This window comes from Leiobunum rupestre, chromosome 2, assembly GCF_980474605.1.
Source record: "Leiobunum rupestre chromosome 2, qqLeiRupe1.1.hap1, whole genome shotgun sequence".
Lineage (NCBI taxonomy): Eukaryota > Metazoa > Arthropoda > Arachnida > Opiliones > Sclerosomatidae > Leiobunum > Leiobunum rupestre.
In genome coordinates this window covers 26640827-26668537 of record NC_143385.1, presented here as the reverse complement: position 1 = coordinate 26668537, position 27711 = coordinate 26640827, and the positions used below count along the sequence as shown (strand labels likewise).

General features: G+C 32.8%; 1 protein-coding gene across 2 annotated transcripts in view; it reads right to left on the bottom strand.

Moving 5' to 3' along the window:
• Positions 1-20901, bottom strand: part of LOC149956657 (xibalbin-1-like) — a 78378-nt gene extending 57477 nt beyond the window's left edge. For both annotated transcript variants that reach the window (XM_090164745.1, XM_090164744.1), the window contains exon 1: positions 20667-20901. The gene's annotated coding sequence lies outside the window, so the exon portion shown is untranslated. The remainder of the gene's footprint in view (positions 1-20666) is intronic.
• Positions 20902-27711: the final 6810 nt, after the last annotated feature.

The following is a 27711-nucleotide window of genomic DNA, read 5'->3' as shown; positions in this document are numbered from 1 at the left end:
AATATTAAAAAAACAAATTTAAAAAAAACTGTTCATTGGGTAAATTCAGGTTAATTTGGGTAAGTGCATGCAAATTTGGGGGAAAAAAGCAATATGGGTAAATACAAATCAATTTGGGTTGCATTATTTACAATGGGTAAAAATGGGTATATGCATATACACTTCGGAAAATATTAGTAAAATGTGTAAATTAGGTAAATGCAAGTAAATTGACGAAATTTTACCCAAATTAACCTGAATTTACCTCATGTACATTTTTTTAAACATAATTTTTTCAATATTTAAATCAGCGATTTATCCATGTTATTTCCATAGGGAAAAGTTAATTTTAAGTAATCAAAAACATTTTTGGTTGCCATAGTAAAACTAAAGCCTATCGGAACTTTTCCTTTTGGGAAATTTCAAGTTAAATAAAGGTCTACTTATCCACCGAATTTAAACAAAATCAGTTAAATTTACCTCAGGTCGTCTCCTTGTCAGTGGTGGTGAATAGTTTTCTGATGGGATGTATGATGGTTTGTGTGATTCCCCTTTAGGGTTTATAGTTGCGCATAGCTATAGTTTGGAAAAGCGAAATTAATTAATAAACAGCCAGGGTTGTTTGATATAAATCAGTTACTTTAAATCACCTTTTATACTTTAAAGTATTTATAAAAATATACAGAAGTAGGCTCTCTGCCAATGCCCAAACAGAGAAAACTAACTAAAACTTTATTTTTATTTCGCAATTAAATTTCATTAAAATTAATTTAAAATTTAATTTATAGTTTACTTTATTTTAGTCATGGCCTAACGATGTTAAAAGCTTTATTTAATTAAAGAGACACGTAAAGGCTTTAGTCCCATTCGACCGAAATCCCATTCGACCGAAGGCGGTTTTTGAGGTGTCCCATTCGACCGAATTCAGCCGAAACGTGCGGTTTTTATGTGTCCCATTCGACCGAACGCTGCTATATAAATTGGCTTTTGCTATGTTTTCAATTTAGTTACTGAAGTCGTTGGCAATGGAGCGGAAAATAAAATGGAATGAGCAAGAATTATATTTTTATAATAATAATAATCAGCTAGCCTAATACCCAAGGCACCACCTTAGGCCTAAGTCATCATGCGACTTTTGAAGCACTTAAATCAGGTGGCCGGGTTACAATGCGTAGGAGGGTGGTGGCAAGAAAAGTAACTGAACCAAAACTGAAATAGTAAACTTAACCAACTCTAACCTAACCTAACCTAACCTAACCTAACCTAAACATGGATCTTCGATAGTACATACCTTATAAATAAAATACCAAATCACCCCGCCAATTGGGCTACATTTTAAAATTATTTCGGTCGAATGGGATTTCGGTCGAATGGGAATAAACGACGTAAAGCCCCGTTTTCAATCACGATTTTTCTGAACAAAAATTACGCTTTTGCGTGAAAAGCAACCGCGAGAAGCAGATATCTAAATGGGTTTGATATAGGCTTCTTTTGAAATAAAAGCGCGTCAAAAAAGCAAAAGCGAAAAGCCTGAAATTTATCGTAATTGAAAACGGGGCTTTATTTCCTGACTAAAATTTGTTTTATTAAAAATTGTTAAAAATAAAGCAATTTTTAAGAAGCGTGGTGTAGTTTCGGTTAATGCTACACTCATTTTATTAATTTTTCAAGACAAAGAAGCCAAGTACGATTAAATAACAATAAGAAAATCGTAAATAAATCTACAAGCCCGTTCTTAACTCTGAAAAACAATCTATTTTTAAATTGTCGAGAGTCGTTCAATTATGCAATACTTTAACTAATTCTTTAAAGGGGAACGGCCAAGCCTTATTTGCATTTTGTCTTGAAAAAATAGTTTTTGGCCTAAAAAGTTGAAACGCAAAATAACGCCAAGTAGTTCGGTTTGAATTTTCGCCGCCATCTTAAGGTGTATCGCCAGCGCCAGCAGCACCTTAGGGAGTTATTTGCGAACTATCCTAACTTTTAAAATCGCGCAATTTAGGCTTAGGTCTCGTATAACTGGAACGCGCCGCACGTGCAAAACAAATCTTTCGCGTCTTCAGCAGCGCGCGCTTTTACGTTGATTTTCGGTTTCACCGATTTCTCACCAGGTGTCGCAGCGGACGCGCGCTTTTCAATTTCCCGAAATTTCTTTATATTATTAAAAATTAACCGCTTAATATTTTTTATGCGGTTTTCGCCATAAATTTTAGTTTTTAACGGGCTATAGGGCTATCTAACTGGTTAAAGCTTGACCGTTCCCCTTTAAGGGTCAAGGAACTTTATTTCTTTTTAAAGGCCTGTTACATGAATAGTTAAGCGATAAATAACAAAGATATTATCAAAGGGAAAATTGATTCTCCTAGTTATGCATTAGCGATAAAATTGAGTTACCTTTCCAAGACCATAAGTAAAACTAACAATATTTGTGATTTCCTATTAAACTGATGTTTGATATTGATAAGGACAATAAATGATATCTTCACGTATGTATATCTTTACTTTCATTTCTCGGTAGTACGAAAATTAAATTAAATCCAGACAAATTATAGTTAGAAAATTTTATTTTAAATTAATAAATTATTAGTTCATTAAATAACTTACCTCATAATTTTTTAGGTACATTAAGTGCCTTCTTTGAATTCAATTCCTCTTTCGAAAACCGGCCATATGCGTAAACGCAAAAATGAATTTCTTTGAAACTAAGTACACGAAAAGGTATTCCATTGTATTGCAACTGCTATATGTCTCAAATCTAATATTTCAAGAATCAAACGTTATTAAATATCCCTTAGAGCAGAAAAGAGTTAAACCGGAAGTGCATTTATGTAATTATCTATATTATTACACGACTTCGCTGATTTTTAAAAGACTATATATATTTTTATAAAACATCTTTAAAGTCAAATATAGAGTTTGTGCTACATAGTCAAAGTCCTAGCACCGTGCTTGAAATGAAGGTGAGGAAGTTTGGGGGAAATCCCACGAGGGCAACGAATTCGGGGGACAGTGGCTCTTTTAAGTGCTAGCTTGACTAGTGGCTGGGAATCCAGGGACTGATCAGCGTTGCCAACCGTACTATAATTATAGTACATTTCGGAAATTTTTCCGTACTATAATTTCAATGGCGTACTATATAGTACGCTTTTTGCGATAATTGTACTATAATTTTACTATATTTCCGATATTTGTGCGATAATTTAGAAAGTTCCTATCTGTTAACATAAGAACGGCGTTTCCAGTTTCTTTTGTTACTCCTAGTAGGCTAAGAATTGAAATGTTATGCTCCTTGGAGTGTTTGGTTTGTACTCGAAAATACGGCCGACTTGACTAATCAAGCGTGTTATAGCCTAACGAAAATTAAATATGTTAGTAACGGCCAACTATGATAAATTGCTACCACGCTCTAGCGAGTAATCAAAGTTGGCCGTACTTGTGTACTATAATTTTCTAGAAAATTCGATAATTTTTCGGCTTCGATACTATAATTTTCAGTTTTCTGGCAACGCTGGGACTGATTTGCCTAAATTGAACTTTTTCAGTTTGTTAATATTCCACCAGTAGCTCCTCAATTAGCTCTAAACAACAAAAGTGCCGACAGTTCATGACCGAAAAGGTGGGTTTTGAGGCTACAATGCCCACTTAATTCTTGGTCATGAAGTAAGAAAACTACGAAGGATTTTGTAAAATAATTACATTTGTTAAACAAGAAAATACCCTTTCCAGTGCATTTTCTTCATTTCACATTGTGAAGCTCAAACATAATGGTTTTGCAATATCGCACAATGCCCACTTAATTCATGGTCATGAAGTAAGAACACTACGAAGGATTTTGTAAAATAATTACATTTGTTAAACAAGAAAATACCCTTTCCAGTGCATTTTCTTCATTTCACATTGTGAAGCTCAAACATAATGGTTTTGCAATATCGCACAATGCCCACTTAATTCATGGTCATGATGTAAGAAAACTACGAAGGATTTTGTAAAATAATTACATTTATTAAACAAGAAAATACCCTTCCCAGTGCATTTTCTTCATTTCACATTGTGAAGCTCAAACATAATGGTTTTTCAATATCGCACAATTCCCACTTAATTCATGGTCATGAAGTAAGAACACTACGAAGGATTTTGTAAAATAATTACATTTATTAAACAAGAAAATACCCTTCCCAGTGCATTTTCTTCATTTCACATTGTGAAGCTCAAACATAATGGTTTTTCAATATCGCACAATGCCCACTTAATTCATGGTCATGAAGTAAGAACACTACGAAGGATTTTGTAAAATAATTACATTTGTTAAACAAGAAAATACCCTTTCCAGTGCATTTTCTTCATTTCACATTGTGAAGCTCAAACATAATGGTTTTGCAATATCGCACAATGCCCACTTAATTCATGGTCATGAAGTAAGAACACTACGAAGGATTTTGTAAAATAATTACATTTATTAAACAAGAAAATACCCTTCCCAGTGCATTTTCTTCATTTCACATTGTGAAGCTCAAACATAATGGTTTTTCAATATCGCACAATGCCCACTTAATTCATGGTCATGAAGTAAGAACACTACGAAGGATTTTGTAAAATAATTACGTTTATTAAACAAGAAAATACCCTTCCCAGTGCATTTTCTTCATTTCACATTGTGAAGCTCAAACATAATGGTTTTTCAATATCGCACAATGCCCACTTAATTCATGGTCATGAAGTAAGAACACTACGAAGGATTTTGTAAAATAATTACATTTATTAAACAAGAAAATACCCTTCCCAGTGCATTTTCTTCATTTCACATTGTGAAGCTCAAACATAATGGTTTTTCAATATCGCACAATGCCCACTTAATTCATGGTCATGAAGTAAGAACACTACGAAGGATTTTGTAAAATAATTACATTTATTAAACAAGAAAATACCCTTCCCAGTGCATTTTCTTCATTTCACATTGTGAAGCTCAAACATAATGGTTTTGCAATATCGCACAATGCCCACTTAATTCATGGTCATGAAGTAAGAACACTACGAAGGATTTTGTAAAATAATTACATTTATTAAACAAGAAAATACCCTTCCCAGTGCATTTTCTTCATTTCACATTGTGAAGCTCAAACATAATGGTTTTTCAATATCGCACAATGCCCACTTAATTCATGGTCATGAAGTAAGAAAACTACGAAGGATTTTGTAAAATAATTACATTTGTTAAACAAGAAAATACCCTTCCCAGTGCATTTTCTTCATTTCACATTGTGAAGCTCAAACATAATGGTTTTTCAATATCGCACAATGCCCACTTAATTCATGGTCATGAAGTAAGAAAACTACGAAGGATTTTGTAAAATAATTACATTTGTTAAACAAGAAAATACCCTTCCCAGTGCATTTTCTTCATTTCACATTGTGAAGCTCAAACATAATGGTTTTTCAATATCGCACAATGCCCACTTAATTCATGGTCATGAAGTAAGAACACTACGAAGGATTTTGTAAAATAATTACATTTATTAAACAAGAAAATACCCTTCCCAGTGCATTTTCTTCATTTCACATTGTGAAGCTCAAACATAATGGTTTTTCAATATCGCACAATGCCCACTTAATTCATGGTCATGAAGTAAGAACACTACGAAGGATTTTGTAAAATAATTACATTTATTAAACAAGAAAATACCCTTCCCAGTGCATTTTCTTCATTTCACATTGTGAAGCTCAAACATAATGGTTTTGCAATATCGCACAATGCCCACTTAATTCATGGTCATGAAGTAAGAACACTACGAAGGATTTTGTAAAATAATTACATTTATTAAACAAGAAAATACCCTTCCCAGTGCATTTTCTTCATTTCACATTGTGAAGCTCAAACATAATGGTTTTTCAATATCGCACAATGCCCACTTAATTCATGGTCATGAAGTAAGAAAACTACGAAGGATTTTGTAAAATAATTACATTTGTTAAACAAGAAAATACCCTTCCCAGTGCATTTTCTTCATTTCACATTGTGAAGCTCAAACATAATGGTTTTTCAATATCGCACAATGCCCACTTAATTCATGGTCATGAAGTAAGAAAACTACGAAGGATTTTGTAAAATAATTACATTTGTTAAACAAGAAAATACCCTTCCCAGTGCATTTTCTTCATTTCACATTGTGAAGCTCAAACATAATGGTTTTTCAATATCGCACAATGCCCACTTAATTCATGGTCATGAAGTAAGAACACTACGAAGGATTTTGTAAAATAATTACATTTATTAAACAAGAAAATACCCTTCCCAGTGCATTTTCTTCATTTCACATTGTGAAGCTCAAACATAATGGTTTTGCAATATCGCACAATGCCCACTTAATTCATGGTCATGAAGTAAGAACACTACGAAGGATTTTGTAAAATAATTACATTTATTAAACAAGAAAATACCCTTCCCAGTGCATTTTCTTCATTTCACATTGTGAAGCTCAAACATAATGGTTTTTCAATATCGCACAATGCCCACTTAATTCATGGTCATGAAGTAAGAAAACTACGAAGGATTTTGTAAAATAATTACATTTGTTAAACAAGAAAATACCCTTCCCAGTGCATTTTCTTCATTTCACATTGTGAAGCTCAAACATAATGGTTTTTCAATATCGCACAATGCCCACTTAATTCATGGTCATGAAGTAAGAAAACTACGAAGGATTTTGTAAAATAATTACATTTGTTAAACAAGAAAATACCCTTCCCAGTGCATTTTCTTCATTTCACATTGTGAAGCTCAAACATAATGGTTTTTCAATATCGCACAATGCCCACTTAATTCATGGTCATGAAGTAAGAAAACTACGAAGGATTTTGTAAAATAATTACATTTGTTAAACAAGAAAATACCCTTTCCAGTGCATTTTCTTCATTTCACAATGTGAAGCTCAAACATAATGGTTTTTCAATATCGCACGTTTTTATGCAATACTAAAATACAAAAATAAGAAGATTTTTATTAAAAACTCAAACTACAGTGTAAATTTATAATATTGTATTATATCTAAATGGCAAAAATGACATGACGGTGATCGTTGACGCAAAAAATATCCGTTAAGCCTAATACTTGGTTTCCTCTATAGCGCGTGTCATATTTATTTTTCTTTCTTTGTACATCCAAAATAGAGTAACGCATCGTTACACGAACTTGTGATAACTAAGCTTAATGTAATTGTTTTGCTCACCACGATGGTGAGCTTCGACGCAAAACCATTTTACTAGGCCTAACGGAGATTTTTGCGTCCTAGCATTTTTTCATTAGTAATAACAAGCCCTAAGTTACAAGTAGACTGCAGACAACGGTTTTTCTAATAAATTTGGTAAACGAGTGAATATAACGCTGGGAAACTAAATAAACAGTAAAAATAAAACGTCGACCACTGTAACTTATCTGTAACATTGAAACCTCTCTCGCTCTGCCACGAGGGATTAGAAAAACGTTATTTGAAGGCTTTGAGAAATGGCGGAACTATTAATAATTCGGCGAACGTTGCAAGATGAGCAAAAGGGAAGTTCGTAAGTGCCGACAAAAAGGTGAATAGGAATGAAGCATTTTTAGCCTCAATCGACTGCCAATGAAAGAGCTGGCGTGGTTGACCTTCCCTTGTGGGACTCCGGTCACACTTCGTTATTTACCGATATCGCGGGAAGGCAGAGACATCTAGTTTCGTTATTGATCCCTTGCTAATATAATACTGAAAGGAGAGTTACCCACCTTGAAGCCTTATCCGAGAAAGTTCCGACCCGCAAGTCAAAGTTGTATAACCTTTCACGTGAGATTTCCCCAACTTGGGCTACTTATAGCTAGTGAACGAGTTCAGGGAATCGAACGTCGCTTAAGCTATAAAAATGGCGAGTGTAAAATATTTATTTAACTCAATGTCGTATTAGGCAGTTTGAACTTTCGTACGGATCGAATTTTGTCCGATTTTGGGTTTTTGAAAAATCGTCTACTTGGAAAGTTTTAAAGCGAAATTCAAAGTTGTATAGCCTTTCGCGTAATATTTCGCAAATCGAGCTACCTTCACTGTCGTATTCATATAGGAAATCGAACGATTTTTATGTTATGAAAATCGATTGGTTATATTAGAAGTGCATATGTGCGAGAAGAGCATCTACGAACCTTGAAGTCCGGGTAAGTGAGCCATTCCCATTTCGGGGAGAGCATTCTTCAACTCCCAGTATCGTTCCCTTTAACACGTTCGTAGATGACATTAAGGTTGTCATTAAAGGTTGAGTGGTTGGACAAGTGCAATTACCCGTTTCAGAAGGAGATTTGGCGCCAGGTCAAAAGGAATAAATCTTACTTCGCGGCACTGAAGCTGGTAGAGCCAACAGGTGCAACGTGATTTCGTAATTTTGATTTATCAGTGCTACTAGACGGTTAAAGTAAATCAAAACATTTTAATTAAACTATTAATATTCAATGCTATTTATTAATATTTAATATCAATTTAATTTAATGTTTAATATTATTTATGTAGGCCTATATTTCATTTTTTTATGAATATCTAATATTATTTATTAATATTTAATATTATTGAAGAATAGGTTTTATTAATATTTAATTTGGTTTATTAATATTTAATATGTTTTATTGATATTTAATATGTTTTATTAATATGTATTATTATTTATGAATATTTAATATTAATTACTAATATTTAATATTATTCAAGAATATTTAATTTTATAGAATAATATTTAACATTTTTTATTAATATTTAATGTTTTATTAATATTAAATATTATTTATTTATATTTATAATTATTGTTTTAATTAAATTTATTGTTTAATATAATCTATTAAAATAGAATATTATTGTTTTAATTTATTTTAATGTTTAATAATATTTACTAATCCAATATTAAAATCAAATTTGAATAGATTGAGAATGAACAAATCTGATTAAAATCAAATTTTGTACAGATTTAGAATGGAAAAATCTGATTAAAATCAAATTTGTATAGATTTAGAATGAATAAATCTGATTAAAGTCCAATCTGTACAGATGTAATCTGATTAAAATCAATTCTGTACAGATTCAATCTGATTGAAATCAATTCTGTAGAGATTAAATCTGATAAAAATCAATTCCCGTACAGATTAAATCTGATTACAATAAAATTTGTTTAGATAAAATGAGAGGTATGTATAAATCGTATTTTAATCAAATCTGTGCAGATTAAAAATGATAAAATCTGATTAAAATAAAATCTGCACCGATTAAAAATGATAGTCTTATTAAAATCAAATCCAGATGTATAGATTTAAAATTAAAAATTCTTATAAAATTTAAATCTGTAAAGGTTAAAAATGATTAAATCTGATAAAAAATCAAATCTATTACGATTGAAATGATTATTTTTAATAAAAATAAAATCTGTTTAAATTAATTAGATCAAATCCTACCTTAATTTCTAATCTTGATTACTAGGATCCTAAGAACAGAGCCTCATCGTAAGACCTCGGATTTCTTCGGTTTGTCACCCTTGAAACTATCTAACGCCTCTAAGGCTTCCCGCAAAACATGTCTTTGGAGGTCTAGTGGCGAACCTTCTTTGCGACCGAGACATTGTCAAACTGTCTGTTGGCGCCTGGCTGATTTTCGAAGGAGAATGCCTTTCAATCGATCATTCTAGTACTATAGTGCCTTCGCATTAATGGCAGGTGAAAATGACTCCAACTGGTATAGATATTACCATAAGTGGATCATTCTCTCTAAGTAGACAAAACGCTATGCTACCTATGACTAGAGTCTTTGTCGGGGTCGGTCTGGCAGCCCTTTACAACCGCCCTATACTGTGTATCACCTCAACTTCACTCTGAATTTATACTGCCGAATCTAACGTTTCATACATCTCTTATGGTACGTCTCACGTCTGAAACGTGTTTCGAGTGCCCGAAAGAGAGAAATTTTTGGGGTTGGCTCTTCGATTTCTCCCCCCAAAAAAATCTGTACCATATTTGTTCAAGGTCAGTTTCAGATCCAAGTGTAGAGTTTTGTTCAATAGACGCCCCTTTAGTTGCCGTCTTAACCACTCGGTGGCGCCTCCGCCGAAATATTTTCAAAAAATTTATCTCTGGAGTTTGCTCTCTATACAAGCTCTGACGTCACGAAACACAGACTAAGATACCCGACCGAGACCTGGAATTTGTATACTTAGAGAGAATGATCCACTTATGATATTACATTTTCAAACTCGTGTCACTAGTCACCAAGTAAGGAAGGTAGGGATATACTTTAGCTTTAGCTACGAGGTAATCGTTATTTTTTTTAACTTTTCTCTTTCTCAACCAGTGCCAAATATTTGAAAGGAAATAAATAAATATAAATAATAAACGAGAAGAGTTAAAAGACCAAGGGTGGAAAGTGTGTCTGAGTAACGTGGCGCAAAAGGGGGCATTTTTAAAAATATTCTGTGTACCTTTGAACTGCTTTGAAATGTTTTGTACCGTTTACGATCGAACTTCTTTTTTGGAATTATATATAAATTGATGCATTTCAATTTTATATTTTTAAAGTAAAAATAATATATTTATCCCGGCCCTGAACATTTGCTTAAAATAAAAAAGCGATTTGACTTTGAAATATTTTTCTTGGCATAGTATAAAGAAATCCAGGCAATTTGAGAAATTAAATCAAACCTGTCACAATAGGGTATTCGGAGATTTGTAAGATTTCAAAGGTGTTAAACACTCGGAAAATGTGTCTTAGCTTTCTCTTACATTATATTAGTTCTAACTCTTTATATTTCTTGTTCGGCTTCACAATTTCCAGCGTTTTATGTGTAAAAACGTTTCTTTGTAAAATCTAAGACACTTTTAAAGGAGACTAAATTTATTCATCGCTTGAAAGAAATAACTTGTTATTTTTCTTCGAAGTAAAAAATCAATTATTCAATTTAGCACGCGCACATTCGAAGACAAACGTTGTCCTGTTTCAACTACTCAGCAAAATGCAAATAATCTCTTCTCAAGAATTTGCATATACGCGATAAAATCTTTTTTTAACATCGAAACTCCTCAATGCTTGTTATTTCGTAGGTTCCATTAATAAATAAATGCCGTGAAATTTAGATAAAAATCGAAAAATATATTTTTGCCGCATTATTTTTGTCAAAACATTGTTATTACTATTTTAACTGTAAATTGAATAAGAAGACACTTTTTATTGCGTAAAACCTTTACTTAAACAAACTAAAAATAAGTAATTTATATATTTTTAATAAATGTTTAATAAATACAATCGCGTAAGGCGAAAACTACCGACTGTTTTTATTTTTCTTTTTTAAATAAACAAATTTAAAAAACTTTGTGTGTTTTTGATATCTCTATTCGTAGTAGTTAAAATGAGTTAAAAGTTAAATGAGTTTTATTATTGAAGTATTTATTTTTCGTTTACCAGAAGCTTGGTGAAAATCGTTATTCTAAACGGCAACTTGAAGTGAAGTTTTTTTTAAATCAAGTTTTGTTTCAATGAGCATATCAATTAACACGTGAAATCGTGGAAAATATATCATCAATCTTCAATTAATTTTAGTATTGTTGTTATGTGTTCAGTGAATGAGAATGTGTCAACAGTAGGCTGTAAATAAAAAGAGTTGAATTAAGATTGGCTTTGAAATGTCGCCTTTTGAAATATCATGGTAATACTACGATTTAAATGTTGGGCTTAGTAAAGCATTTTGACCTGTTTAATTATTTATAATAATTATAAAAAAAATAAACAGCTAGGCTATTACCCAAGGTACCACCTTAGACCCAAGTCAGCTAGCGACTTTTATTGCCTTTTAATTCTGGTGGCCAGGTTAAAATCCGTAGGAGCTAGGGTGGTGGCAAGCCAGGCGAACCAACAACACCCGCCTACACTTACTATTACCGTTACAAGTTCCTAATGAAAGAGGAAAACGAAGAACTTGATGCAAAAATTATCTAAAATTATCGCGGACGCTACTGGTCAATCTCCATTTTACGTCAGCAGATTAAAGCGCTTACAAAATATCACGCCGTATATATTAAGACCAAAAAGAAGCTTTTTGATGGTTGTTTTTGTCGGCTAAAATGAGGAATCAAGGTCTATTCACACGAATCAACAATTTCCAAAACTTCTTGGTCAACAGGAGTCGCAAACCAAGCTACTCCGTGTGTTGTAGAAAATATTTTCACATCGTGTTGGCCACACAAAAGTCATTGTTGGACAATTTATGACCGAGGCTTAGTAAATGTTCAAATCCAATAATTTAAATTTATTAATGTAAATAGAAGAGGTACTTCTTGAGAATTATGAGTTAACGAGTTTTCAAAATAAAATAAATTTATAGTGAGTAAGCATTTTTTTTAACTCAGTTTGTGGTTGTCATAGAAATTATTAGAATACGCAGGATAGAATGATTTCCTCATTAGAATATTCTTCTAAATATTTTATGCCATTTGACGCACGATTTCAGACGCGCTTTGGAAACCCTGAAGATAATATAACCTAGACAAATACATATTTAAAAGACACATTTCTTTGGTTATAACAAAAATGCATAGAGGAAACTAAGATATTCTCCTGCTCTGATAAAAGAGTCGAAATTGGTAAGATCATTTTTGAATTTACATTTGTTAAGATGATAATTTAGAATTATAATAATAAAAAAAACTAAAATGAAAAATTATAAGAAATTATTATTCACGACTGTATAGAAATTTGGCCACTAGAAAGTGCTATCAATTCATTGAGTTTGAGAAGTATAGATTCATGGTACCAGCTTTTAATATTTTAATAGTTTTTAGTTACTTCTATGCGTTCGTGGTTATAACAGTTACCCTCTGGTTAGCCTGTTCATCTTCTACCGTTACTTATTCTACTTGTTAATTTATATAAATTATTATATTCCTAATAAAAACATTAAAATTTGTGAAAAATTTAGAGGTAAACAGAAAGACTGAGTGACAGACAGACTTTAGAGAGACAGACACAGTGACAGACAGAGAAACACAGAGACAGACACAGTGACAGACAGAGAAACACAGAGACAAACACAATGACAGACAGAGACACAGAGACAGACAGACAGACACAGTGACAGACAGAGAGACACAGAGACAGACAGACAGACACAAACAGACAGAAAGACAATTTTTGTGAATAATTATTAGATTTAATTTCTATGACAAACGTGCAAAACTAACAACTTGGGTGAATTGAAATATAATTTAATAGAATATAAATGCGAAACTTTACTCATCTATTTTTAAATGTTTTAAACTAAACATTGTATACAGTGAAATAATATTTACGCTTAAATATGTTATTATGTCATTTATAATATTGTTATATTTTGTATTAAGTATTTCCTTAAGAATAAACAACCCAAAATGAATTAAATATAAGTACCGAAATTTTAAAACCAGAGAATATTCATTGTTGCAAGTCTTAGGGTTGTGTAGTCTTTGGTGAAGAAATTTACCGGTTGTCTGGAATTTTATACACACGTATATTATGTATTCGACTGTTATGATGTTTGCTAGCCCATTGAGGCAAACTTGTGACGCAAAACCAGTGTAGTTGAATTAATAGATTACGTCAGAGAAACGTCAGCAAACAGGAAATTGGCGTCGCCAACTATTCACAATTTATGGCGCTTAATTTTATCCCAGAAACATTTCGTTGTATATTTTTGTTATTCAAAGAATTTTCGATTATTTAAAACTTGATTGAAGACATTATTTTGGCAAGTGCACATTTGCAATAATTAATAATTTAATGATTTAAAGTCTACTTTAGGTTAAGTAATGTTTGAAACTAAAAGCAATATTTTTTATGTATGATTTTTAAATAAAGAAAACAATTTCAATTAAATCACGGTGTAAGATCTAGTGATATACATTTTTCTCTTGGCGTACGGAAAAAAAGATTTGTGTTCGATATTGAAAATTGGCTCGAAATTATCGAAGTCTACGATAATTATAGTACGTCTGGCAACGCTGCCTAGGGCCTAAATTGTATAACAACAAAAAAATCTAATAATAAAGAAGAATATTCATCTCTCTATCCTACTTATGGGGCCAAAATAATCATATTAAACTATTATAACATTTGTTATTAATTAGTACATATTTCTATGAGGTGGTATAAGTAATACTAGAATAATCTCGAGTCGTAATACGGAAAATTTGCACCGTATGAAATCTACGTCGAACCTCCGAAAGTACCTCTTTTATTTTGTAACCTAAATGCGAGAGGCCAGTCACTTCCATTTTGGGTGCGTCTTAATCATAGTAAAATGATTAAATCAGGGTAATCGTGATTAAATCAGGATAATCGTGATTAAATCAGGATAATCAAGATTAAATCAGGGTATTCAAGATTAAATCAGGGTAATCAAGATTAAATCAGGGTAATCAAGATTAAATCAGGGTAATCAAGATTAAAAAAAATCAAATCAAGATTAGAAAATCAAATCAAGATTAGAAAATCAAATCAAGATTAGAAAATCAAATCAAGATTAGAAAATCAAATCAAGATTAGAAAATCAAATCAAGATTAGAAAATCAAATCAAGATTAGAAAATCAAATCAAGATTAGAAAATCAAATCAAGATTAGAAAATCAAATCAAGATTAGAAAATCAAATCAAGATTAGAAAATCAAATCAAGATTAGAAAATCAAATCAAGATTAGAAAATCAAATCAAGATTAGAAAATCAAATCAAGATTAGAAAATCAAATCAAGATTAGAAAATCAAATCAAGATTAGAAAATCAAATCAAGATTAGAAAATCAAATCAAGATCAGAAAATCAAATCAAGATCAGAAAATCAAATCAAGATTAGAAAATCTAATCAAGATTAGAAAATCTAATCAAGATTAGAAAATCTAATCAAGATTAGAAAATCTAATCAAGATTAGAAAATCTAATCAAGATTAGAAAATCTAATCAAGATTAGAAAATCTAATCAAGATTAGAAAATCTAATCAAGATTAGAAAATCTAATCAAGATTAGAAAATCTAATCAAGATTAGAAAATCTAATCAAGATTAGAAAATCTAATCAAGATTAGAAAATCTAATCAAGATTAGAAAATCTAATCAAGATTAGAAAATCTAATCAAGATTAGAAAATCTAATCAAGATTAGAAAATCTAATCAAGATTAGAAAATCTAATCAAGATTAGAAAATCTAATCAAGATTAGAAAATCTAATCAAGATTAGAAAATCTAATCAAGATTAGAAAATCTAATCAAGATTAGAAAATCTAATCAAGATTAGAAAATCTAATCAAGATTAGAAAATCTAATCAAGATTAGAAAATCTAATCAAGATTAGAAAATCTAATCAAGATTAGAAAATCTAATCAAGATTAGAAAATCTAATCAAGATTAGAAAATCTAATCAAGATTAGAAAATCTAATCAAGATTAGAAAATCTAATCAAGATTAGAAAATCTAATCAAGATTAGAAAATCTAATCAAGATTAGAAAATCTAATCAAGATTAGAAAATCTAATCAAGATTAGAAAATCTAATCAAGATTAGAAAATCTAATCAAGATTAGAAAATCTAATCAAGATTAGAAAATCTAATCAAGATTAGAAAATCTAATCAAGATTAGAAAATCTAATCAAGATTAGAAAATCTAATCACGATTTAAACGAGATTTAATCATTCTAATCATGATCTAATCTTTGTAATCAGGATTTAATCATTTAAACGATATTTAATCATAACAAAAGTGCGATTTAATCATACTAATCATGATATATTTTTTAATCAGGATTAAATCAGATTTAAACATTCTAATCATGATTAAATCAGATTTAAACATTCTAATCATGATTAAATCAGATTTAAACATTCTAATCATGATTAAATGAGATTTAAACATGCTAATCATGATTAAATCAGATTTAAACATTCTAATCATGATTAAATCAGATTTCAACATTCTAATCATGATTAAACGTGATTTAATCAACTTAATCGTGATTAAATTGAATTTAATCAAAATAATCACGATTAAATTGAATTTAATCAAAATAATCACGATTAAATTGAATTTAATCAAAATAATCACGATTAAATTGAATTTAATCAAAATAATCACGATTAAATCGGATTGAATCTTTTGAGGGGTGCGTCGTTAATCAAGGAAGTGACCTGCCCCTCGCCTAAATGGATACTTCCCTCGTAATATATAAATTATAAACTTCTGGTATAACTGATCTCTACAATCTAATGGTTTATTAAACTAGTTGTTCGCATAGTTTAAGGATATGTAAAATATATCTTAAATTAATTTATAATTTAATTATTATTTAAAATGAATGAATATCAATAAAATAAAAAATCTAGACAGTAGCATTTAGAAATTACTAACGCTTGCAAACTAATAATGAAAATGTCCGATTAAGTCAGCAAACAGGAAATTGCCAACTGGGAACGATAAAGTTTTGCCCTCGAATTTTCCCATTAAAAACGAAATTTTTGGTTTGTCTTCTCAGAATTCGCTAGTGACAGCGCCTTGGGAATTGCGCAATATTGGCGGATGATTCTAGTGGATTTCAACTGAGCGTAGACCTCACATTGAAACGCGTCGTTAATCCTATATTGACGTAGGCGTAATCCGCCAAGCGAGGATGGGCTGAGGCAGAACTGCCAGTTGGGCTCTTTTACAGCCCAATTGGGCTTCTTTTTATGTTTACTAGCGGGAAAAAATGAATTGGGCTGTTTTTTGGGCTACTTTCAGAGGTTTTCGATAATATACACTAAAATCGGTAGGATACCGATTTCTTTCAAATGAATACGCTTTAAAGCACTCCGAAATATATTACTCTCAATATATGTACAGTTTTTCTTCAAAAATTCGATTAATTTGTACTTAAAAAAATATTTCGAATAATAAAAATTGGAGTTTCTATAAAATTTCCCATGGTACTTAAAACTATAACATCACGCAAACACCAATATTTTGAAAAGCGCGCCTTTTCAAAAATAAACTCTCGCCAAATTGGGCTAGAATTTGGGCTTGTTTACAAAATAGGGCCTATTTATAATTGGGATGGAAATTGGGCTCCTTTGAAGAGCTGTTGGGCGGTGAAGGTAAAATTATATCTGGCAGCTCTGGGCTGAGGATCTATATATTAAATTTCGCAATTTATGACCCAATTTCGTGTCTCAATTAATACTATATTTAAAACATAACTTCGTTAGCGTGGCCCCTTTATGGACACACTCGACGCGGTTTTAATTGGATTGTTTAATTCAGACAGTGCGCTCCCAAGACTGTTTGATCGTCGGATGGAATTCACTTTCGGGAAACGTTTTGATCTCGTACGCCTTCGATTTGAAAACTATGCGTGAGCTTATAACTAACCGAAGTTTAGTGAAAACGTTCCTGTATTTTTACGAAACTAAAACTATAATTGTTAGGCCAGATCAGAGCCAATTTAGAGAAAACAAATATTTAAATTATTATCTAAAAATTTTATAAACTAAGTAAACAATATAAACTGGTTTATCGTTTATTCTATTCTCCACCACACTGCCCCCTATATGCAACGCGTTTTGAAATTTTTTATGTTTAGGCTTAGTTTCTCCTTTAGATTTGACAGTCGCCAGCCAGATTTCCCGCACGGTACTGATGAGTTCCAAATAGAACGAAACCGGTCTACCGTTGGAATTTCTGGCTATTTTATTTAATTTTAATTTAGTTTATTACTCGAAGATCTATTTGATCCGAGTTTCGCGTTTTTTGCTCGAAGACCTATTGGGTACGAGTTATTAGTAAGTTTTTTAAATTCTTCAAATTTGTTTAGGATTTAGCTATATTGTCCCTTTTAATTATGGACTAATCTACTTCTTCGCGTATTTTATCAATATAAACTGGAAGCCAATTTTCATTAAAATTTTTTGAAATTAATTAAAGGTGTTTCGTTATTTCGTTAAATATTTGTTTAAAGACTCTTATTTCAAATTTAGTTACCTTGTGGCAAGTTGCAAATTAATTAAATGTCGAGGATATTGAAGTGAAATAGCCCGAAACTAATTGGCTTTTGGCTCGCGTGGCATGAAGGGCTTGCAACCACCCTCCTACGCATTGTAACCCGGCCACCTGTTTAAGGCATAAAAAGTGGTGCCTTGGGTATAAGTCTTGCTGAATATTATTATAATTATTAAGTTAAACCTAAATAATCAGATAGAGAGATTCTAAAATTTTTCTTACCCTATATAGTGGCACAAACTAATAATAAAAATTCATATAAAATATTTTAAATTATTAAATCAATAAGCGTACCAGAACTTGTGGCCTAGTCTGGTAATCCGAAGCGGCTATGAGGTAGAGCATGTGGACCAACGGGTGGCTGTCACACCTCCGCCACGGGTGTCCCGTTACTATCCCCAAGTATGCCCCCGATGGAGTGGCTTGACACATATAATAATAATAATAATAATAATAATAATAGTAATGTATAATAATATGTATGTCTGCAGCCATCTGAAGATTTCTTAAACGGTCGATGACTATCTTTTTGATTGATTACATCGAGGTTTGTTTAAGTTTGTAACATGTCAATATCAGAATCAGGGTTTAACATAAATTGTAAATATGGAAGCTTAAATTTCTAGCGCAGTCACGCATTTATGAAAACACAAGGACATGCTTAGGCGAAACATCGAAGATTCTGCTGCTAATTTAATAGGTCGATAAGGAAATCGCTCCCGAAAAATTGACGAAAAAAAATGAAAGTTTATGTGAGTGGTCTAGTTTCATCTCTGAAACACGATTCTGTCGCTTCTAAGAATCTGTGGAAGCGGAAAAAGTGAGCATTCGTATGACAAGCTTTCAAAAACTACTTATTTAATTGGGAGGATAAATTAATTTCATTAAGCAACCTATTTTTGAAAATTCGATTAGAAATTCTCATTTTCATTTAACCCTATGTAAAGTATTTACGTCACTAAAGCCAGTTAGTGCCTAGCTTCAAAGCTTGTGATAAATCAGGTAGGAGAAATGTAAAATAATAATAATAATAATAATAATAATCAGCTAGGCTAATACCCAAGGCACCACCTTAGGCCTAAGTCATCAAGCGACTTTTGAAGCCATTAATTCAGGTGGCCGGGTTACAATGCGTAGGAGGGTGGTGGCAAGCCCTGCATGCCACGAGATCGAGCGAACAGCTCCCTACACTAACTATTACCGTTAACCTCGACAAGTTTTTATGGAAGGGGAAACCGAAGAACTCGGGGGAAAACCCGTTAAACCAGTGGGGAGAGAACTTGCAAACTCAACGCAGAAGGAGTTGTTCCGAGTTTTCACCTAGTGCCACAACCTGGGATCGAACCCGGCTCCTCTTGCTGCGATGCGAAAGTGCTAACCACTCCGGCACCCCACTATTAGGTTATCTACCGTAAGTGTTTATATTCGCTTTAATTAATTTAATATTATGTAGGTGATTAAGACACAAGTAGACATTTCGATATAGCTTAGATCATAATAACAAGTGTGGCCTTTCCTATTATTGACTTGCAACCGAACTGAGTGGTATTTTTCACATTTTGCATATTTAAACACATGATGGCTTAGTACTGAACTAAAGGTTGATTGCGGAATAATTCTAAAAGTCAGATTGGTGAAAAAATTTGATTTATTTCATTTGTGAAAGTATTAAAGTTTTTAAAGGTCGAAAAAATTAAATTTCAATTTTAAATAATTTTTATCAAAGTCCTATATGAAAAATTACCCAATTTTCTAAAGAATTTATTAATATTTCAAAAAATTTCTACGGTTTTTGAAAATACCTAGAAACTGAAAGGTTTTTCTATAGAAATGTTTGAATGGCTCTCTATTTCATACAAAAAACATTAGATTTTCTATAGACGTCTTTAAGAGTTCATAGAAAATTTTGGGTAAGGCATATTCCAAGGTGATTTTTTAATTAATGTATTTTAATACGTCAATGTGGATCATTCTAGTTAGGTTATTTTTACCTTTTTTAAGTTAATAGGTCAACGTCAATCATGAACGTTAAATCCGTACTATTCATATTGTTTTCTTGTCGATTATTTATTCTTTAGTTACTTGATCATAAAGATAAATTAATACGTTTATTCCTCATATATTTAAAACGTCAATATGAAGCATGCATGCTAAATTAATACGTTTATTTATCATATAGTTAAATCGTCAATGTCAAGCACGCATGTTAAGATCGTATAAATTAAACTATAATTTAATATTAAATATGGGAAAACACGCGACTTACAAAATATAAAAACATAAATAACTTTAAAAAGTTGATAAGGCACTGGTACAAAAAGTTACTTAAGAAAAGAATTCCACTTTTGTAGAACACAGTTTTAATTTTTTAAATTTAAAAAATATTTTAAAAAAAGTACTAGTTTCGCCTGGCCGTTCATTATTGAAATAAATAACTTTATTTTTGGGTTTTGTCTTATCCACCAAGTGTTTCCACTTCTTTAATATTTAGTAATAATTTAAAATATTTCCATGTCATCAAAGCGTTTAAATTTTCTCATCGCTAAAATGTCAATAAAGAGAATTAACGTTTAAAAATATCGCTCGGATCGAACGCGATTTTTTAAAAAGGAGCGAAATACAGCAATACGAGTAGAAATCGAAAATTGATGGACTAACCTGTTGATATCCACGATAGCGAAGAAGCGAAATCGAACTGTCGTCGAGAGGAGACGAAGGTGGGAGAACGAGAGCGTTTCTTTGGATGAGCGTTATCAGGTGGCGTAGAGAGATCCGCTTCCCCGGGTTCTGATATTAACCGAGTTTAAAGTAATATTTGCTCTTATGTCAGCGAGGAAGCAGCTTCTTATATAATCGCGCGTGGCAGTGAAGAGTGGCGCTGCTGTAAGGGCCGGTGCCGTTTCTCTAGAGTCCCCGTGGCGAGGCCCTGCGGAGAGTATCACTCCCGAACTCCCCCGCACGTTTCGCGGGCACGAGCTGCGCCGGCGCCCTAGCCGCGTACAGGGTGTTGCGGGAATTGGCTCGATCAGCGCATTGTTCTATTGGATTTGGACTGAAATATTTTGGAGTTTTATTATTAAATTTTCAGTTTTTATTCACAATGAAAGGAATTAAAATTTCAGGGTTTCTTAACACTAACAATTGTGAGGAAGGAATGAAAATTTCGGGTTTTATTGACACCAAGGAAGGAATTAAAATTTCATGGTTTCTTAACACTAAGGAAGGAATGAAAATTTCTGGTTTTATTGACACCAAGGAAGAAATTAAAATTTCAGGGTTTCTTAACACTAACAATTGTGAGGAAGGAATGAAAATTTCGGGTTTTATTGACACCAAGGAAGGAATTAAAATTTCATGGTTTCTTAACACTAAGGAAGGAATGAAAATTTCAGGGTTTCTGAACAATCAGGAAGAAATTAAAATTTCAGGGTTTATTAACACTCAGGAACAAATTGAAATTTCAGGGTTTATTAACACTCAGAAATAAATAAAAATTTCAGGGTTTTTTAACACTAACAATTGTAAGGAAGGAATTACACTTTCGGGTTTTATTGGCACCAAGGAAGGAATTAAAATTTCAGGGTTTCTTAACACTAAGGAAGGAATTAAAATTTCAGGGTTTCTTAACACTAAGGAAGGAAAAAAAATTTCGGGTTTAATTGACACCAAGGAAGGAATTAAAATTTCATGGTTTCTTAACACTAAGGAAGGAATGAAAATTTCGGGTTTTATTGACACCAAGGAAGGAATCAAAATTTCAGGGTTTCTTAACACTAAGGAAGGAATGAAAATTTCGGGTTTTATTGACACTAAGGAAGTAATGAAATTTTCAGGGTTTATTAACACTCAGGAAGAAATTAAAATTTCAGGGTTTATTAACACTAACAATTGTAAGGAAGGTATTAAACTTTCGGATTTTATTGACACCAAGGAAGGAATTAAAATTTCAGGGTTTCTTAACACTAAGGAAGTAAGGAAATTTTCAGGGTTTATTAACACTCAGGAAGAAATTAAAATTTCAGGGTTTATTAACACTGTGGAAGGAATTAGAATTTCAGGGTTTAATATTATCGTTTGTGGATTCAGGATTTATTCACGGTGAATGGGTAAATAATTTTTTTAGGGTTTATTAACAGTGAGTGGGGAAATTTATTTTCAGGGGTTATTAACAGTTAGACGGAGTGAAATTTTTGAGGTTTATTAAGAGTGAGATGGAATGAAATTAGCATTAACAATGAGTGGATTAATTAAATTTGTAGGGTTAATTAAAGTTCGAGAGGTAAATAATAATTTCAAGGTTAACTAACGTTAAAGAGCTAAATAGGTTCTTTAATAATTTTCGATTGAAATCCTATTTGAGAATTGGTGCGTCCCCAATTTTTTTACTCTGTACTGCCAAAACTAAACGTTTTGCAGTTGAAGAATATTTTGCAGCAGGACCCCGGAAGCAAGTCGGTATTTTTATTTAAGTTCGTTTTTCGGGTTTAAAAGCGAGACTTCGATATAGAAAAAGAACTTTTGTTTCGCCGCTTGGTGGAAGCAGAACCGTCAAGTGAGGTATGAAAATATTCTGTTCGGTAGAAATATAAGTGTTGCACCCTTTAAAAGGAAACTCGAAAAAAAGTTATGAGAATTTTATTAAAAGGGTCCAACTTGAAACTTGGCAGAAACAGGAGAATCCGCGACGAATTCAACTGTTGCGCGGTGCTATTTTGCAGGTTTCGAATATTAAATTCAAGTTGGCGGAGGGGGGCACGAAGATTTCTATCCTAACGCGGAACCCTTCACCGAATTGAGCTCTGAAACTTTTTAAACGGGAGAAGCGTTTTTTATATAAATAGCTTTTTATAAACTGAAAGAATGACTTTCTTATATTTTCTGCAAGTCTAGAAGTTTCGCGTTCAATTTTCGTTCAATCTCCTAGCGGGTGCTTTTTTCCCGAAATTGGTAAATTTTTTAAGTAGACCAAACCAACGTTTCCATTATAAAGAATGTTTTCCATCTGGAGTCGGATGAGGCTGTAAACTAAGGTTGAAAAAACTCTCAGATCTTAAGAATCTATATTATCCTATCGTCGTTCAGCAACTAATCAAGAGACTGATCATATGAAATTCCAAGTGCTACAATTGAAATAAGCTTTGAAGATAATAAAATTCTGCCTTAAACTAATTGAGATTAGTAGTGTGTCTTAAACTAATAGACCTTTCCATTCTGCTTTAAACTAATTGAGATAAAAGTTTTGCCTGAAACTAATTGAGCTAAGGATTTTTCCATAAAATAATCGATAGTATGGTTCTGCCTTAAACTAATTGAGATAAGGATTGCCCCTTAAACTAATTGAGATAAGGATTGTCCCTTAAACTAATTGAGGTAAGGATATTGTCCCTTAAACTAATTGGTATTTCCATTACCTCTTAAACTAATTGATATTTACATTATCTCATAAACTAATTGATATTTCCATTCTATCTTAAACTAATTGATATTTACATTATCTAATTGAGATTAGGATTCTGCCTGAGAATAATTGAGATTAAGATTCTGCCTAAGACTAATTGATATTTGAATTCTGCCTTAGACTAATTGATAGTAGGATTCTGCCTCAGACTAATTGAGATTAAGATTATGGCTTAGACTAATTGAGATCAGGATTCTGCATTAGACTAATTGAGATTAAGATTATGGCTTAGACTAATTGAGATTAGGATTCTGCCTTAGACTAATTGATATTTGGATTCTGCCTTAGACTAATTGAGATTAGGATTCTACCTTAAAGCTTTTTCAATCCTTTAGAAAAGCCGTACGTTTAAATCTATTATCTCAATATTATCGGGATATCAAGTCAATGAATTTTTTCATGCAATGACGCTGCCTCGATGGTCTGAGAAAAATTACACTATGCAAGGCTTAAGCAAACAGAAAAATGTTTCGTAATTACATACTTTTACGCGCCCTAATTAAGAAAATATATTAACTCAAAGATTGCTACCGACAAATATTTTAGTTAATCTTTTTTCTTGAGGAATTTTGCGTAAAGGGAGTATTAACTTCCCTTTTAATAAACGAATAGCACATTGCATAATAATCATAATAATTAGCTAAGCTAATACCCTAGGCACCGAATAGCACATTGCATAATAATCATAATAATCAGCTAAGCTAATACCCTAGGCACCGAATAGAACATTGCATAATAATCATAATAATCAGCTAAGCTAATACCCTAGGCACCGAATAGCACATTGCATAATAATCATAATAATCAGATAAGCTAATACCCAAGGCACCGAATAGCACATTGCATAATAATCATAATAATCAGATAAGCTAATACCCAAGCATAGAAATCTCATAGGTAACTAGAATGCTGCCGCCTATACGGCCGAGCTTGACGCCAGTTCGCCTTGAACCTTCAGCCAATGAGAGGCCGTAGAGTGGTTCCGCCAAGGAGGATAATAATCCTCCTTGGATCCGCTACTATAGCGGGAGATAGGTGACGTCATTCTCTCTGGTGACATTAAATTCTTGGCAGAACCACTCTTTGAGCTCTGATTGGCTGAGATCTGACTATCGTCTGCCACGGCGTTTGGCCCATTTGCCAGTTACACGGCAGCATTCTAGAGTTACCTATTAGATTTCTATGTACCCAAGGCACCGAATAGCACATTGCATAATTATCATAATAATTTGCTAAGCCTTAGTCAACTAGCGACTTGTAAAGCCAATTACCGGTGACCGGGTTAGAATGCGGAGGACGGCGGTGGCCCGAGGGTTAACAGAACCCAGAATACTTGATTGGAGCTACTTACGTTACAAACATGTCGTAGCTCATGTTAACAAATTATTTTTTGATTTAGTTCATAATCCTTTAAAGAAAAAGAAATTCCAAATACAATACAAAGACACGACACACGAGAAGGTAAACTTTGCTGTTGATATATAAAGTCACTTACTTCAATCTTTCTGATTCGTTGTAATGAGCCGTGATACTGAGCTTTCGATGGACTATAGAGCATTGTACTGGTTCGAAGATTTTCTAAGAATTATCGCGAAATCTTCGGTTTTGTAAAAAAATCTTGCGTTTGAAAATTGCATTGTCAAATATTTGGCAATTTAATCGAAAATCATCAACTTTGGGTGTTTCAATCTTGATCGAAAATGTGGCTTTCAAAACTCTTCTTTGTGTAGAATTTGTATTTAAAACGTGGACGCCATATTACCGGAAGTTTAAAATAGTATTCATCTTGTTCATAAAAATGTGCGTGTCGGAGTGGTTAGCACTTTCGCCTCGCAGCAAGAGGAGCCGGGTTCGATCCCAACTTGTGGCAATGGGTGAAAACTCGGAACCACTCCTTCCGCGTTGAGTTTGCAAGTTCTCTCCCCACTGGTTTAAGGGTTTTTTCCCCGAGCTCTTCGGTTTCCCCATCCATAAAAACTTGTTGAGGTTAACGGTAATAGTGAGTGTAGGGAGCTGTTGGTTCGCGTGGCATGAAGGGCTTGCCACCACCCTCCTACGCATTGTAACCCGGCCACCTGAATTAAAGGCTTTAAAAGTCGCTCGATGACTTAGGCCTAGGGTGGTGCCTTGGGTATTAGCCTAGCTGGTTATTAAAAAAAAAGAAAAAGAGAAAGAAATGTAACATGTATCTTCACAGGCCTACAGTTCATCATGGCTCCAAATTTACCTCGATCGAGTATTACTTTATCTAACCATGTTAAATTTTAAAATTACACGGCATAGGGCTATGTACAAATAAATATATCATTTTACCTCTGTTATAGTTTGAGAAACTCGATACATGATGAAGCGGTATGTTTTCTTCCATATTTTTTTTGGAAAAATGAATGGGAGCCTGCTAAGGTACGTGTTTCTAGTGAATAGTAGTTGCAGGATAGGGAGATTAGTTGCTAAGAGATAAAGTATACAATTTTGCTAATAGTTATTGAAAGTTGCGATTTAAGAAGCATCTTACAGAATAACATTTCTTTGCTTGTTTTCAGTTGTTAAGCGATTAGGTAAGCTACATGACGGGAATATTAAAATGGACGATTTACACTGTTCCTCAAATTTAATTGTTTTTTTTTAGAAAAATAAGTTAAATAAATAACAGTTTATGGTCATTACCGAGATGATGCTATGAGTTTCTCCGTAACTAGGTTCAATTTAAATATACTGCCTATTAGCAAACTACCCTGATTTAGAGTTGTATGAAATGACATCCCAGTTTTGGAGCAAAATAAAAATATCTCCGAAATGTGGGAGCCACCATTAAAAAGGTTAATCCACCCCTCGCAAATGGATAGGGGAACTTGTATGAGTGTAGATTGTAGACAATAAACCAACGTCTACAGCTACACTCAGCTACACTAAGTTACACTCAGCTACACTCAGTCACACTCAGCTACGCTAAGTTACACTCAGCTACACTAAGTTACACTCAGCTACACTAAGTTACACTCAGCTACACTAAGTTACACTCAGCTACACTAAGTTACACTCAGCTACACTAAGTTACACTCAGCTACACTAAGTTACACTCAGCTACACTAAGTTACACTCAGCTACACTAAGTTACGCTCAACTACACTAAGTTACGCTCAACTACACTAAGTTACGCTCAACTACACTAAGTTACACTCAGCTACACTAAGTTACACTCAGCTACACTAAGTTACACTCAGCTACACTAAGTTACACTCAGCTACACTAAGTTACACTCAGCTACACTAAGTTACACTCAGCTACACTCAGTCACACTCAGCTACACTCAGTTACACTCAGCTACACTAAGTTACACTCAGCTACACTAAGTTACACTCAACTACACTAAGTTACGCTCAACTACACTAAGTTACGCTCAACTACACTAAGTTACACTCAGCTACACTAAGTTACACTCAGCTACACTAAGTTACACTCAGCTACACTAAGTTACACTCAGCTACACTAAGTTACACTCAGCTACACTAAGTTACACTCAGCTACACTAAGTTACACTCAGCTACACTAAGTTACACTCAGCTACACTCAGTCACACTCAGCTACACTCAGCTACACTCAGCTACACTAAGTTACACTCAGCTACACTAAGTTACGCTCAACTACACTAAGTTACGCTCAACTACACTAAGTTACACTCAACTACACTAAGTTACACTCAGCTACACTCAGCTACACTCAGCTACACTAAGTTACACTCAGCTACACTAAGTTACACTCAGCTACACTAAGTTACACTCAGCTACACTAAGTTACACTCAGCTACACTCAGTCACACTCAGCTACACTCAGCTACACTAAGTTACACTCAGCTACAAGATTCTCCTATACGGTTTCGATGGGTGGATTAACCTGTCTATTGTAAACTATTGTCGGTAGTGATTTCTAGAAAACTCCTCCTATGTTCCTACAATTATCCATAAGGCTTATGAGTAGGAAGTGATGATCGTTAGGCCATACTTTAAAAAAGAGTGCGAATAAAAATCACAAATTTGAAGAAAAAACCAACTATCATTTTAATTTTTTAGAGGGAAAAAATACGCTCTTCCATCATCTTGGTAAGTAAACAAAAATGTTATTTTTTCCACTTATATCTTAATTTTACCTGCATTTTTAAATAAACCAAAGTAAAGCAATTAAGTAACTGAATTTGAGGGAGAGAGTAGATGTTCTACTTAAAATATCGAATTATTTGGGTTTATA